Source organism: Mastomys coucha, unplaced genomic scaffold (assembly GCF_008632895.1).
Source record: "Mastomys coucha isolate ucsf_1 unplaced genomic scaffold, UCSF_Mcou_1 pScaffold18, whole genome shotgun sequence".
NCBI classification, from domain to species: Eukaryota; Metazoa; Chordata; class Mammalia; order Rodentia; family Muridae; genus Mastomys; species Mastomys coucha.
In genome coordinates this window covers 1,713,154-1,728,784 of record NW_022196900.1, presented here as the reverse complement: position 1 = coordinate 1,728,784, position 15,631 = coordinate 1,713,154, and positions in this window count along the sequence as shown.

Genomic DNA, 15,631 nt, shown 5'->3' with positions numbered 1-15,631 from the left:
CACACACACACACACACACACCTCATAAAAAACAAAAAATCAGAAACCATGATATGTAAGCAAGGTAACATAATGCCCCTGCCAAGCATTCTGAGACACAACAACAACAACAACAACATCAACACACATCCTCTAAAAATTACCATTGAGTTCATTTTGTGTTGGCCCTCTACTGCTGGGTATGGTGCCTGTCTTTGAGTGTGCTTTGTATACCCAGTAAAACTCCACTGGAAAAAACCTAATTTTTCCTTTGAAGTGGTTGTCTATATTCTTGGTGACAGCTGTTCTGACTGGGGTGAATCTCAAAGTGTGTCTGTTTTAATGTATTAATAATAAACTCAGAGTCACCAATAATGTATCAGTGTCACATTAAGGAAAGAAATTCACAGCACTTCTCCTTGGTGTCATTTAACCAAGAGGGAGCCCAAATTTGGCTTCTCTACTTTGCTCTTCCCCTATCTGCTTTCATCTTTGTCTGTCTTCTGTAGGACTCTTAATCTGTGTCTGACTAAAGGGTGCCTTGTGAATTTAGTCCAGTCCCTCTCCCTGTGTCGGTGTCTTCTGACTGTATCCATCCCAACAAAGGGCTTTGTTTTTTTCTTTTATTGAAACATCATAGAGAATTTCATATGGGGAAGGAATGAGGGATAATTGACAAAAATTTTAACAGAGTTTTAGAAAGGAATAAGTCACTGACTCCAAGTGACTCCAGTTGTCCCAGATAACCAACATTATTGTTTATCAGACAATATCCATAGAGAGTGTTTAATATTCATGGTGGCTATTCATTTTATAAAGTGATTTCAACCTGTATTTTCTGTTTTCAGCAAATGATTTTCATTACATACATAACACACATAATCTTTGGTCAGAGACATGAAGAGTACAAAGTTTAAGATTGTAGCTATGCATTATCTTAGTTTGAAGTGTTGATCACAAGGAAACCCTAGGCAACTAAGGTTATTACATTATTCTCTTAAAGGTAGGTTAGACAAATGAGCTGAGTATATAGTAGCATAGTAATCTTAAGTAGTATGTGACCTCAGGATGTATTATCAACTCTGGCTGAGGTCCAGCAAAAGTTGTAGTCTGTTAGAATGTAATACATATCTTTTATCTTGCTATATCGTGACATCAAAGTAGTTTTCATTTACATTTCTCAGATGTATAATGATGGTAAATACTTTAGAAAAATATCCATTTTCCATTTTGTGTTTTTTTTAATTGTTGTTCTTTTCTTTTCTCTCTCTCTTTCTCTCTCTCTCTTTCTCTCTCTCTCTCTCTCTTTCTTTCTTTGAGAATTCTCTGTTCTTCATTAACTAATCTACCAACAACAGTTTTTATTGTTTGTGTATTTAATTTGGACAGTTCATCACGTATTCTATATATTAACTCATTGTCTAAGTATGGCTGGAAACTATTTCTCCCATTGTGTAGGCTGTCTGTTTGTTCTGGTGATATGCAGACACTTTTATTTCTTGTAGTTCTATTTTTAAATTTTGAGGTGATTTGCAAGTAAAGTGCCAAAGAATAAATCTAACTAAAGAATTAAAAAACCCTCTATAATAAAAGCTTTAAGGCACTGAAAAAAGAAAATAAAGAAAGTTATTAGATAATAGAAAGTCCTTTCATGGTCCTAGATTAGCAGAATTAATAGTGAAAATGTCTATATCACCCCACACTTCCTCAATTTGCCTTGCTAGGCTTCTTTGTATTTATGAATCACATGTTGGGAAGTAGTTCCACACTGAAAAGGGGGACAGAATTAGGGGAAGGTGATGGAAGCCAGGTGTGGAGGCATGTCTGAAATCCCAGCACTCTAGGAACAGAGGTGAGGGCATTAGTGCTGGCCTGATGCACAGATAGGCATTACCTTCAAAATAAAATGTTCTCTGTATGGTATGGTGTGTGTGTGTGTGTGTGTGTGTGTGTGTGTGTGTGTGTGTGAGAGAGAGAGAGAGAGAGAGAGAGAGAGAGAGAGAGAGAGAGAGAGACTTTTTATTTGTACACCTTTGTCCATTTTTAAAGCTCCAAGGAGAAAAAGCAAACAGAACAAATATAAAAATGAAAAACTTAAACTGGGATCTGGCCTACGACAGGTCAGGCTTTGGGGCCAATCTCTAGTACTGAAACACAGGAACACAAATCAAAACACACACACACACACACACACACACACACACACACACACATACTAAAAACAATGTTCTTGTTTCCTTCATTAAAGTTAAAAATTACAATAAAACAAAAACAAAAAAAAGTATATATTAACAAAAGTAGTGTATGGATTCAGTGCAATCACCATAAAAATTCCAATGATTTTTTCATAAAACTAGACAAAATAATCCATAAAATCACATGGAAATAAAAAGATCACGAAAATCCCAAATAAGCCTAAGCAGAAAGAACACTGCGGAAGATATTACAATGTCAGATCTCAAATGATAACTCAGAGCCACAGTGACATACAGGACAGTGCTGGCATAAAACAGACATGCTGGCCATGTATGACAGTAGAGAACCCAGAAATAACCCACACAGCTATGTCACCTAATATTTTATAGAGGTGTAAAAAAACACACCTGGGTGGGGGGGGGAAGAGAAAAATCTATCTAACAAATGACATTAGTCAACGTGGATACCCACTTGAAAAAGAATGAAATTGGATTCTCATCTCTTACTCTGCACAAAATCAACCCAAAGTGCACTGAAGACTTTAATATAAATTCCCAAATGCTGACACTGCTGGAGGAAAACACAGGGAATACATCTCAAAGCATAGATATATGTAAGAATGTGAAAGGACCCTAGCAGCACATGCGGAAAGAGACCCAAGGTTTCATTCTTATTAATGGCTGAACAGCACTCCGTTGTGTTTGTATACCATGTTTTCTTTATCCATTCAGTTGTTGACAGTCATCTCGGCTGATTCAAACAACATGCCTATTGTGAATAGTACCGTAATTTCCATGAGTATGTAGCTAGCTCTATTGCATGGTGCCTTTGATGCCATTGGGTATACACCCAGGAGTGGTGTCGCTGGAGCTTAGGTGAGTCTAATTCTAGTGCTTTAGAGATATTCATGCTTGTTACAGTAGCTACGGTGACTGGCCATTTGGCAACAGTGTATGAGGGTTCTTTCCCCCCACACCCTCTACAATATTTGTATATTTTATTGTGTTGTTGTAAAGTGTTAGGACTGGAGTTTTGAATTGGATTTCCCTCATAATTAGATGTTCGATGTGTTTCACTTGTCAGGTGTTTATTAGTTATTTGTATTATTTCATCTTAAAAGTTGGTAACCAGTCAAATTTTCCATTTTTGGTTAAATTATTAGTTCTCTTAGTGCAATATACCATGTTTATTCTGTATGTATTAATCACCTATCAGATGAATAGTTGGGTAAGACTTCCATTCGTCAAGCTGTCTTTTCATGTTTTCAAATATTCTGAGCAATCTTAAGGCCACTTTTCTCCTCATCTTGAAATATCAAGGGCAGTGGCACTATGCCAGCAGGGTGTGGCATGATTTTAGCGAGCTTTGTAGAAAGTAGTACTAGATTGTGATAACTCAATTTCCAAGGTACACCCTTAGGCCTGCATGGCTCAGAACACTTTTCTTCTCCTTGCTGGGTATGGTGGTTTGAATAAATATTACCTCCATAGATCTACAGAGAGTGGCACTTTTAGGAGGTGTGGTCTTGGAGCAGGTGTGCCTTGTTGAAGGAGATATGCCCTACCAGGGGTGTGTATTTTGAGATCTCAGAAGCTCAAACCATTTCTTATCCTGCTGCCAGGTTATCTGGATGTAGGACTCTCAGCTCCTGCAGTGCCATGTCTGTCATGCTTCATACAATGACAACATTGGACTGAATCTCTGAAATTATAAGCCAGTTCCAACTAAGCATTTTTCTTTATACGAGTTGCTGAGATCATGGTAATAATAAGTAAAAAAGAAAACGAATTGGAAATGGTAAAAATTGTAGGCCTGGTATGTGGCCCAGAGGCAGAACAGTTGCCTGGCACGTGTCCTAGGTTCTGCATTCAATCTCTATGATCACAAGAAAACCAAACAGAAATTACAGTTTCAAGAATTATATCCTCTCCAAAACTGAAATTCCTGTATATCTAGCTTTCTCCTATTGATATTGATTATTTGAATAATTATTTTGTAATGTTAAAATGGTTAGGATTAGTATAAATTTGGGTTTTCTATTTCTGCTCTATTTCTATTCCATTATGTCAAAATATTTCTAAAGTGTGATATATTCTTATAATTATAATTTTAATGGTTGCATAATAATCCACAGAGAGAATTAAATGTCATAATTTACATAGCTATTTTTATATTTTCAGGCATTAAACCTGTTTGTAGCCTTCACTATTATAAAGAACACTGCAATGAGTATCTTCATATTCATAGATTTTTATTTTTAGGTTATTGCTTTTGGATATATATGCAAAAGTATGAGTAAATTTTCATGCAATAGAGCTGTGCCAGGATTGTGAAAGTCACTGTACCAGAGCAGAGAACAGGCTTTTCAGTTGAAGCAATGTGCGTGCTAGCCTGGCAGACCTGCTTCAGAATCAAAGGGGAGCTGGGAACAAGTAGGTCCACAAGAGGACTGCCCCCTCCATTTACTCGGCACCATACAGCACTTGTGAAACACAGTGAGACTGTGACTCAAGAGCTTTCTGGCTCTTCGAAGGCGGCATTTGGCCCCCAAGCTTTGTTAAAACATACAATGATGAGAAGTCTGTGTAGACTCATTTGCTTGCTCCTTAAACATTGACTGTTCTTTCATCATTATTTTCTGGTTTGAAAATAACTCTATATGGACACAATGGAAATCTTTCCTACCAGGTTCTACTGGGACGTAGATTGCATTTTGGGCCCAACTTAATGTTAGTAAGTGGTGCCATTTTGACAGGGTTTATAACGGGTCATCGTAATCCCTGAGTATCAATTGCAATTAGTCTTCTCATGAGGTCCCTGAAGTACAGAATCAGATGAACAAAGATGTAAAGAAAGACAGCATACAGCAGGGCATTCCTGTGTGAATTCAAAATCACTGTTTTTGCAATCTGGGATGGGTCAATGAGAGGCTTCTCTAACTCAAACTGCATAACAATTCTTGGAGCCTCGGTTATATGATGCCTGTTTATTTTTACTTAAACCAGATGATAGAAAAGAAAGTAGGTATCTACCAATGGAGAAGACACTTTTCTCTATTGCCAATATCTCTCTTTAATAGAAGCATAACCAGGATACAATTCACAGAACACATGAAGCTCAAGAAGAAGGAAGACCAAAGTGTGGGTGCTTCGATCCTTCTTAGAAGGAGAACAAAATACTCACAGGAGTAAATGTGGAGATAAAGTGTAGAGCAGAGACTAAAGGAAAGGCCACCCAGAGACTGTCCCACCTGAGGATTCATTCCATATCCAGTTACCAAATCCAGACACTATTGTGGATGCCAAGAAGTGCCTGATGAAAGGAGCCTGATATGGCTGTCTCCTGAGAGGCCCTGCCAGAGCCTTACAAATACAGAGGTGGATGTTAGCAGCCAACCATTAGATTGAGCTCAAGGTCCCTAATAGAGGACTTAGAGAAGGGACTGAAGGAGTTGAAGAGGTTTTCAACCCATGGGAAGAACAACAATATCAACCAGTCCCCCCAGATCTCCCAGGGACTAAGCCATCAGCAAAAGAGTACACAGGGCTCCAGCTGCATATGTAGCAGAGGATGGCCTTGTCAAGCACCAATGGAAGGAGAAGTCCTTGGTCCTATGAAGGCTGGATAGATGCCCCAGTGTAGGGGAATCAAGGGCAGGGAGGTGGGAGTGGGTGGATGGGTGGAGAAACACCCTCACAGAAGCAGGGGGAGGGAGGATGTGATAGGGTGTTTCCAGGAGGGAGGGAAACTGGGAAAGGTGATAACATTTGAAATGTAAATAAAGAAAATATCCAATGGGGAAAAAAAAGAAGTCTTCAGAATTCAGATAGTTTCTATACGCATGTGTGTGCGTGTGTACATGCACACACACACACACACACACACACACACACACACACACTCACAAAAAAAAAAATGGACCACTGTGGTTTTAGTCTCTTATTCTTTCTTAAATAATTTGTAGAGATATTTTAATTAATTATGAATTAGTTAATTAATTTTATTACTTTTATTTTTTTATATTCCAGTCATTACCCCCTTCCTGTCCACCCTCTCACAGTTCCACATCTCACTCCTCTTCTTCCATCTCCAAGAGGATGTCCCCTTCTCCCCATACCCCCATCCTCACCTCACCCGCCAGGCCTCCCCACTCCCTGGTGCCTCCAGTCTCACAAGGGTTAGGCACATCTTATCTCATTGAGACCAAATCAGGCAGCCTCTGCTGTATATGTGTCAGGAGCCTTGTATCAACTAGTGTATACAGCCTAATTGGTGGCTCATTGTTTGAGAGATCTCAGTGGTCTAGGTTAGTTGAGAACTGCTGCTCTTCCTATACGGTTGCCCTCCTCCTCAGTTTCTTCAAACCTTCCCCTAATTCAACCACAGTGGTCCCTGACTTCAGTCTATTGGTTGGGTGTAAGTATCTGCTTCTGTCTCAGTTAACTGGTTGTTGGGCCTCTTGGAGAACAGCCATGCTAGGCTTCTGCCTGTTAAGCACATCATCACATCAGTAATAGTGTCAGGCCTTGGAGACCCCCCGACCCCATTGAAATGGATCCCAAGTTGGGCCTGTCACTGACCTCCTTCCCCCAGTCTCTTCTCCATTTTTGTTTCTGCAGTTCTTTTAGACAGGAACAATTCTGGATCAGAGTTTTTGACTCGGGTGGCAACCTCATCCCTTCACTTGATGCCCTGTCTTTCTACTGGAGGTGGATTCTACAAGTTCCCTCTCCCCACTGTTGTGTACTTCATCTAAAGGTCTCTCCCTATTGTCCTGAGAGTCTCACCTTGAAGGTCTCTGGTACATTCTAGAGGGGCCCCCACCTCCCACCCCCTGAGGTTGCATATTTCCATTCATTCTGCTGGCTCTCTGGGCTTCTCTACTGTCTCCCCGTACCTGATCATGTTCCCATTTCCCCTCTCCCTCCTCTCTCCCACCCATTCTCTCCCTTTTTATGCCTCCTGTGATTACTTTCTTCTCTCTCCTAAGTGGGATTGAAGGATCCTCATTTGGGCCCTTCTGCTTGTTAACCTCCTTGAGTTCTGTGGATTGTATCCTGGGTATTGTGTGATTTTTGGCTTATATCCATTTACTAGTGGGTATATACCATACCTGTACTTTTGTGTCTGAATTACCTCACTCAGGATGATATTTTCTAGTTCTGTCCATTTGCCTGCAAAACTCATGATGCCCTTGTTCTTACTAGCTGAATAGTATTCCATTGTGTAAATTAACCACATCTCCTGTATCCATTCTTCTGTTGTGGAATATCTGGGTTGTTTCCAGCTTCTGGCTATCAAAGATAAGGCCTCTATGAATATAGTGGAACATGTGCCCCTGTGGTATGGTAGGTCATCTTTTGATTATACAAAAGTATGGCTAACTGTGAACCTTCTATTAATACTTATGACCTATATTCAGAGAAAGTTATTTCTCTCTAAAGAGCAAAGCTCAGACATATTTTCCTTTATTATTTTATGAACTGTAACCTCTCTTTTATGTTATTTGTTTTTATTTTGTGTTATTATTTGGGAAACACCCTGGCATTATCACATATAGTGATATACAGTCAAGACTATGGCACCAATGTACTTATTTATTTATTAACATTATTGTTGTTTCTGGGATCATGCTACGGGTGATGGATAGTCTCACTTGTTGGCTAGACTATATCTATAATGAAGTACAATTCAGAAATGGAGGGCTTACCTGTGGTCCGGATCTTGAGATAGGAAGACAGCATGCCTTTGATCTGGATCTTGAGGCTGGAAGACAAGATTTTGATCTAGGTCTTGAGCTGGGATGGCACATGCTTTTGATCCATATCAATATACAATTCAATCCAGATTTTGAGGCACATCTTTAATCTGGTCCCTTCTGCTGGATAGCTGTATAAGGGCAATGAAAGAAGGAAGGGGTTGTTCATTCATCACTTGAATTCACTTTTCCAGCACATCCATTGGCGTCTACTTCTTTGGGATTCTAGCTTATACAGAAGACCAGCTGATACACCCAGCCTTGTGGGTCTGAGCAACTACTAGATTCTCGGACTTTCCATTCACAGCTGGCTGTAGTTGGATTAGTTGCATTGCAGCCTGTAAGTCATTTCAATAAGTTCACTTTATGTATATTTGTACATATATTGATATGTACATATATATGTATACACACATTCATTTTATAAGTTCTATGACTCTAGAGAAGCATAACCTATACATTAAGCAAAAATATCACTGAGCTTTGCCCAGGTCCATGTAGTTGTTGAAATCGTTTCTATGGTCTTTTTATTTTAATTCTATCCTCAGATGTGTCCCCTTTCAGGGGCCTTCCAGCACTTATAAAGTTGAAGAGAAATTAAAAAACAAGATTGAATTGAGTACCAGGAAATTCATTAGAGTAATTTTTAGTTCACTATTTCATTATTTAGTCAGTTATGGCCTACAACAAACTGGTAGCTGAGTAAACTAGGCAACCTCTCCCTCTTGCTTTAAACAATTAATTGCTGTTCTGCCACGGACAGCAAGAGATGGAGCTTTATGAGGAGTCACTGTGAAGATGACCCTGTGAAGACTGGACAGCATGTGCCTACCTGACACTGTGGTGAGCACATGAAGATCACCTTTTATATGGGTACAATGATTTACATAAACTTCAACAGAGTTATTTAATATTTTTGTATATTTAGTATCTTTCCTGGAGTATTTTGCCTTTGTTATTGAGAAGAATATATTTCTAAACAGTGTGCATGATAGTAAAATACTGATATTTGTACACACTTTGGATTAGCAATACCCAATACTTTTTGTTGACTGGTCTTACTAGAACAGTTTTTAAGGTACCTATATAGGAGTCATCATCTAAAATACTTTATCTTCTGGATACAACAGACCGGTAACTGCATAAACTAGGCAGTCTCTTCTCCCTCTTGCTTTGAACAAATAATTGTTGCTTCAACATTCATCATGGCTGTCAAAGTCGTTTTTAAGTGAAATAAGGGTTAGTTGGACAGTGGGCTATGTGGCACCTAGACACAAACTGAGCCCTGAGATGGGCGCAGAGAGATAATGAGAGTGAATAAAAGGACTGACAAGGATAACTATTATTCTAGAGGAATGGGTCAGAACAGTGGGAAATTCAGCATGCTGTTTAGAATGAATTCCAGTGTGAAACTGTTAGTTGTTTGTTTCTGGAGTTTTGCATTTCAGATACTTAGTTTGTGGTTGACTGAAAGTAGTGGTACTTTGGGAAGTGAAGCCAAAGATAAGGTGAGGACCAGTGTTCTGCTACTACCATAGACTTCCTTCTTCCTTCTTTTCTTCCTCATCACTAAAGCTTCCATTACTACTGACAATAAAAGAAACAGTAGTGAATAATGATAATAACAACAACATGTTGTATAAAAGATCTTTCTTGGGGAAACAACACATACACCCCCCCTTCTTCTCACATTCACTCACCCCAGAAAATGAACCCAGGACAGACCAAAATAATAATTGCACTTAAGCCCAACTTTGATCCAGGGAGTTTTTATTGGAGTTACTAGCTGAAATATGGATGAAGGGTTCACTTAGAGGAACAGGCTTATAACAAAGACAGCTGTATCACTGCAAAGCCCTCCAAACTCAGTGATACCTTACAAAAGTATAGCTCTGTAGGTCACTGCACAACTTTCAGGCAGTTCAATAGTCAAAGAATCTCTCCTCTGCCGTTCTCTGGTTAGTCTCTATCCTCAGCAGTTGTGTACCATTGAAGAAGGGCCTTCAAGAATCTTCTAAATTCCCACTTTGCCATACCTATGACCTGCATCTCATGATCTCCCTATACCTTCCTGGATGGAATGCTTTCTTTGGGAAACTGCTACATGACCTTGGCAAAACCTGAATCCCTTACTATCTGTCAGCCATTATTCTAAGCACTTCACATCTGAAAACTCCCTTCATTATCATGACAATCCTGTATGAATAGACTCTATTCCCCTCATTTTACAGCAAATGGAACAAAGGTGGAAGGAGACCAATGACTGCAAATGTTGAGAGCTGGAATTAGAGTTGAAGCTGTACTCCTCTTCATTGCCTGTTATATTGAATTTGTACCTGGCATATAAAGCCTAATTAGAAATATAAAATATGATTTAAAGACCTGGGGACACAGAGTGGAAAAATGTGCTCATGATAAGTAACTTCAACCAAAGCAAATGAAAGAATGGCTGCCTTGTGAGGTGTGACCCGAATTTTAAAGAACTAAATCAGATTGTAGCTGAACTCAATACTGGAACCTAGAGGGCAGGATGACAAAATGCTTTATTTATTGGATCATAGAATTCTGCAAAACAACTGGCTGTACAAGAAAACCAATTTTTAATTTTAGGCTATACTTCAGGATTCTTCGCTACAATTAATGTGTTAGCTATTATATTATATGCAGTAATGTATATAATTTCCTACCAGTAGTTCTTCTTTTACTCATAAATTTCCCCATGTTTATCTTTTAATTCATACATTTAAAATTGCCATCCATCTTTTTATTACATTTATTTTATTTTAAGTAATTATTTCATTCCTTGTCATGGAATCTTCTAAGAAAGTATGTCAAGATGAGGTTGAATATCTCCTTTTCAGCTGTCAGAAATTCATTAAAGTGAGTGAAGAATGAAATCTTCATACTGTCTATGAGAAGTAGTCACAGAAGTAGCTGCTGCTGATCTGTATGAAGAATAGAAGGGTTGTGTGGTCCTAAGGATTGGTGGTAATGACTAACAAGGTTTTCTCATAGCAGAGTATCTCAATACACTACAGTGATGCAGGGGCACCCCTGTGATACAGCAAGGAGAACTGGAGAACGGTCAGTCTCTCAGATGCATTGTAGAAGCCAATCTTAGTGTTCCTAAGTTGGTCATTGTGAGAGAAGGAGAGAAGGATATTCCTGGGCTGACAGTTACTATTGCGCTTTGATAGTTGGCATCCAAAAGAGTTACCACAACCTCAAAGCTTTTCAGTCTCTAAGAAGGTGATGCCTGACAATATATTGTCAGAAAACCTTTAAACAAAAAAGGTTAAAATCCCAGGACCAAAGCACCCAAGGATCAGCATCTTGGTTTGGCATCAGAACTACACACGTTTCAACACTAATGCCAAATATTTCTCTGAAGAAATAGCACACTAAGTAAAGCGAGGAGGAGGCTGCAGAGTGTGCTGATGTTTTCGCCAAGACAATGAAAGAAGCCAAAGAAAAATACCAGGAACAGTTTACCAAGAGATGTAGATCTTCTAGTTCTGAGTCCAGTCAAAAGTAAATCTTAAAGAGTAATAAATAAATGATCAAACCTTCAAAAAATCCCATCATCTCTGTGTCTTTGATGTACACTGAATTATTTAATTTATAAAATATGACTGCACATATAAAAGGCTGTTAAATCAAATGTCTGTGTAGGAGTCCCAACCAAGTTTCCAAAAAGAATCTAAACCATTCAGCTCATCTTTTCAGTGATGATCCAGTACCTCTGCTCACTGTTCTTCTCAAGTATGGACATGATGTTATCTTAATCTCCATGATGTTCTTGACTTCTTGGGTACAAAGAAACACACATAGATCTAGAGGGAAAACATTTCATCATGAATATTTTTATTTATAGAGTTCAGATGAATGGTATCACACTACTCAATCCTTCTGCACCTTGCCTACTTTAGCTAACCATGTGTTTTCAGAGGTAATTTCAATTATGTATAAGATAATAGTTTGTTATTTTTTACTCCTATTTAGTACAGCATGGGACTATATCAAATTAATCTGTCCATCCACTTTTTCTTTTCATAATCATTTGCTTTGTTTACATATTAGTAATAATGCTAGGAAATTTCTTATACATGAGAAAGAATTTCTAAAGGTGGGAATGATGAGTCTGTACATATGTACATTGTATACTTTGAACTTTGCAAGATAGTGGGAACTTGCTTAACAAAATCTTTGAAACATTTTTATGATGATGAAGATTCCCCATCAATTCCAAATGCTTACCAATACCAATGCCAATACCAATACCAATACCAATAAATACCAACACCAATAATAATACCAATACTATTGTTAGTGTGCAAATCTTTGACTCAGAAAAAAGTAATGCTCACCATAGCTTTAATTTGCTTTCTAGAATAGTACTATTGAGCTTATTGGTTGTCTATTTCGGGCAACCAATAAAAAACTTTAAAAAACTCTGTTTCTTGGATTTTGTCTCATTTTCTTAATATTTTCTTTATACATCTCAATTATATATGTCATGTCTGCTTTAAGAGCTTCTCCATTTTGCCTTGATTGCATTTCTTTTTTACAGTTACTTAAAGATAACAGTTTAAAATTATTATGCTTAAAATTTCAGTCTATATAGCTAATAATTTTATGTCACATAAATATTTTTCATCAGAAAAGTAGTATGTTTCAACACTTAACATGTGAGAAACCTACACCAGCAAGAAGTAGAGAAGAGAATAAAGAAAAATGGGGGAGTGAGAGAAATATGAAATAAACATCCAATTTTAGTACTTAGAGGAAGTTAAGCTTTGAAACATGTTCCCAGACTTATTAGTATTTGTACGGTCTCTTTAATTTCCCATGAAGGCCACTGAAGCACATTTGAATGAATCAGTGAAATTTTTCTAAATAATATTCAGTTACATATATTAAGCCTATGTGTCTGCTGCTCATCAAATATAAGTCATGGTTTCCTATTTTTGATTCTGTGGTATGTGATTATGAAATTATGTAAACATTTCAGGATTTGAATATATAAATCACACTTGTTTTCTTAGCCTTTTCAAATTCAGAAGGTCCTGTGAAGCCCAGAGACTAGTCAGCCAGTGTTTATTCACCTCTTTCTCACTTTAAGCACTTGGAACTTCAGTGCATTCTATTACTAACATAAAATCTAGCTCCCAAACCTCATTAAATTACCCATAACATCTAAGATTATTGTTCTCATGTAATTAAGTTCTTCTATGCACTCAGATATGCCTTAGGTCTGTATTATTCAGGATTCTCTAGTGTACAGCACTTATAGAATGAGTCTCTCTCTCTCTCTCTTGCTCTCTCCATCCAATTCTAGTCATTAGAGGAAATAGAAGCTTTGAGACTCCCAGGCTTATTGTATTTGTACTCTCTCTTTATGGAGGCTTCTGGAACACACACACACACACACACACACACACACACACACACACACACACACACTAAAAAAACCCTGGAGAGTTATTAGAATGACTTACAGGCTGCAGTCCAGCTAATCTAAGAATGGATACCTGTGAATGGAAAGAGCAAAAATCCTGTAGTTCAGTACATAAGGCTGGATGTCTTGGCTGGTATTCAGTATATGCTGGTATCCCCCAAAAATAGACTCCAAAGCCAGTGAAGGAATGGGTGTGCTAGTAAGGTGGAGGGCAAACAGGCAGAGTACAAAAGCTTCTTTAGTCTATGCTTTTTTATAGGTTTCCATCAGAAGGTGTGACCAAGATTAAAAGTGTGCCTTCCTGCTTCAAAATCCAGATCAAAAGCATTTGTTTTCCTACTCCAAACATAACTAGACTAGAAGTGGATTTACCCATTTCAAACCAAGCAAAAATAATCTCTTCTAGGTGCCCTCCAATGAATGTAGTTCATTCTATATGTAGTCAAGTTGACAACCAATATTAGCTCATCAAAAGGTTTATGGATTTCATTACACATGCCTGTCATTTCTAATTCTTGAGTGAAGACCACATTCTATGATTTTACTTATTGAATTTTATAACATTATACCTTTAGGTATTTTGTAATATTAAGTCTTTGAGGTTTTGCACATTGTTGATGTCGTTAAACTTAAGGTATTTAAACATAATATTAGTTTTTCATCTGATCTGGGCCCACTGAACATAAAACAGAAGTGGCTTAGAGGAGAAAAAAGCTTGCTCCACTGATATATAAACTGAATTTGTTTTTCTGCCCTTTCCATTCCTAATGATTTTAATGAAAATTAATTGAAATTTATTCTTATATCAATAAATATTTCAATTATGTATATGATATCAGTTTTAAAATTTTCATGCCTGTTTGGAATCATACCATGGAAATATATAAAAATAATCTGTCCACCCACTTTTTCTTCATGTGATCATTTGCCATTGTTACAGTTTCTCTGTATCAGAAAAGTAATAAAATGTTAGAGGTGTGAACACCTGAAGAATTCTGTTATAAATGTATCGAAACACACACACTTTCTGTCTGAATGGCTTTATCCAAAATAATGTCTCTAGGAGTCATATTGAGGAAAGGAATGAAGGGTAGGTAGAGAACATCTCTGGGGATAATTAATGCTTTCCATTTTCTCTTAAAAGTTCCCTTCCTGCTAAATACAACCCAGTTGTCTTCCACTTTTTTTTAGAGCAACTAAGAATTAAAATACTGTGTTCAAAACTTTACTAATCTGGGATTTATAGGGAAGCAATAAACAGAACAATGGTACAACATATACATATATGCAGGTACATGTGCATTTGTGCATGCGTGCGTGCATGCGTGCGTGCGTGGGTGCTTGTTTGTGTGTGTGTGTGTGTGTGTGTGTGTGTGTGTGTGTGTGTAGGCAGGTTATAAAGAACCAATTCACATGATTTTTCAGGTTGAGTTGTAAGTAAGCTGGGGACCTGGAAGAGCAAATGATAAAATTCCAGTCTGATAGAGTCAGTACCAGTTTGGAAGCTGTCAGGCTTGATAGTCAATAAGCACCAATGTCAAGTTAAAGTCTGAAGGTATTACAAGGTTATTACTCTATTTTAATCAGCAGGGCAGTAGTTATATCCTTCTACTCATGGTAAAGTGACTCCTTTTTCTTTTCAGGTCTTCAACTGATTGAATAAGGACCACTGATACTGGACAAAGCATTTTGCTTAATCAATTTCAGTGCCTCATATCTCAAAGCACACATGTGAGACCCATCCTTGCCTAACAATTTAGTCACCTTAAAGCTTAGTCAAATTGACATATAAAATTTAGCACCACAAGGACATAATCATTTCTCCATTTTGTATATATTAGGAGAAGGTTGCATAAAGTCTTTCATCTTACTAATTCTCTTAGTTTATTGTGGTGTTTTGATTTATTATCTCTGCTGACTATTGGAAATGAAAGTCAAAGTATAGGCTGTTTCAAAATGCTGGAGAAGTTCCTACATTTGAGCACTGGGTGTTTCCCTAAATTCTTGGATATTCTCAAGAGAAAGGAAATGCTAGCAGTAGTACTGCATATCATCTGGAAGCAATGAGACTGTCAAACCCTTCAGAAAGACATGGCTATGAGCATATGAACAAGAAATGCCAGAGAAGAAGTGGGAAAGCAATCACATTTCTGCTAGTGCAGTTGACATTTTGAAATCTATATTTGTCCTCAGGGAAGCCCACATGACTTCTGTAATTGAAATTGCCTGAGTGGTGGATG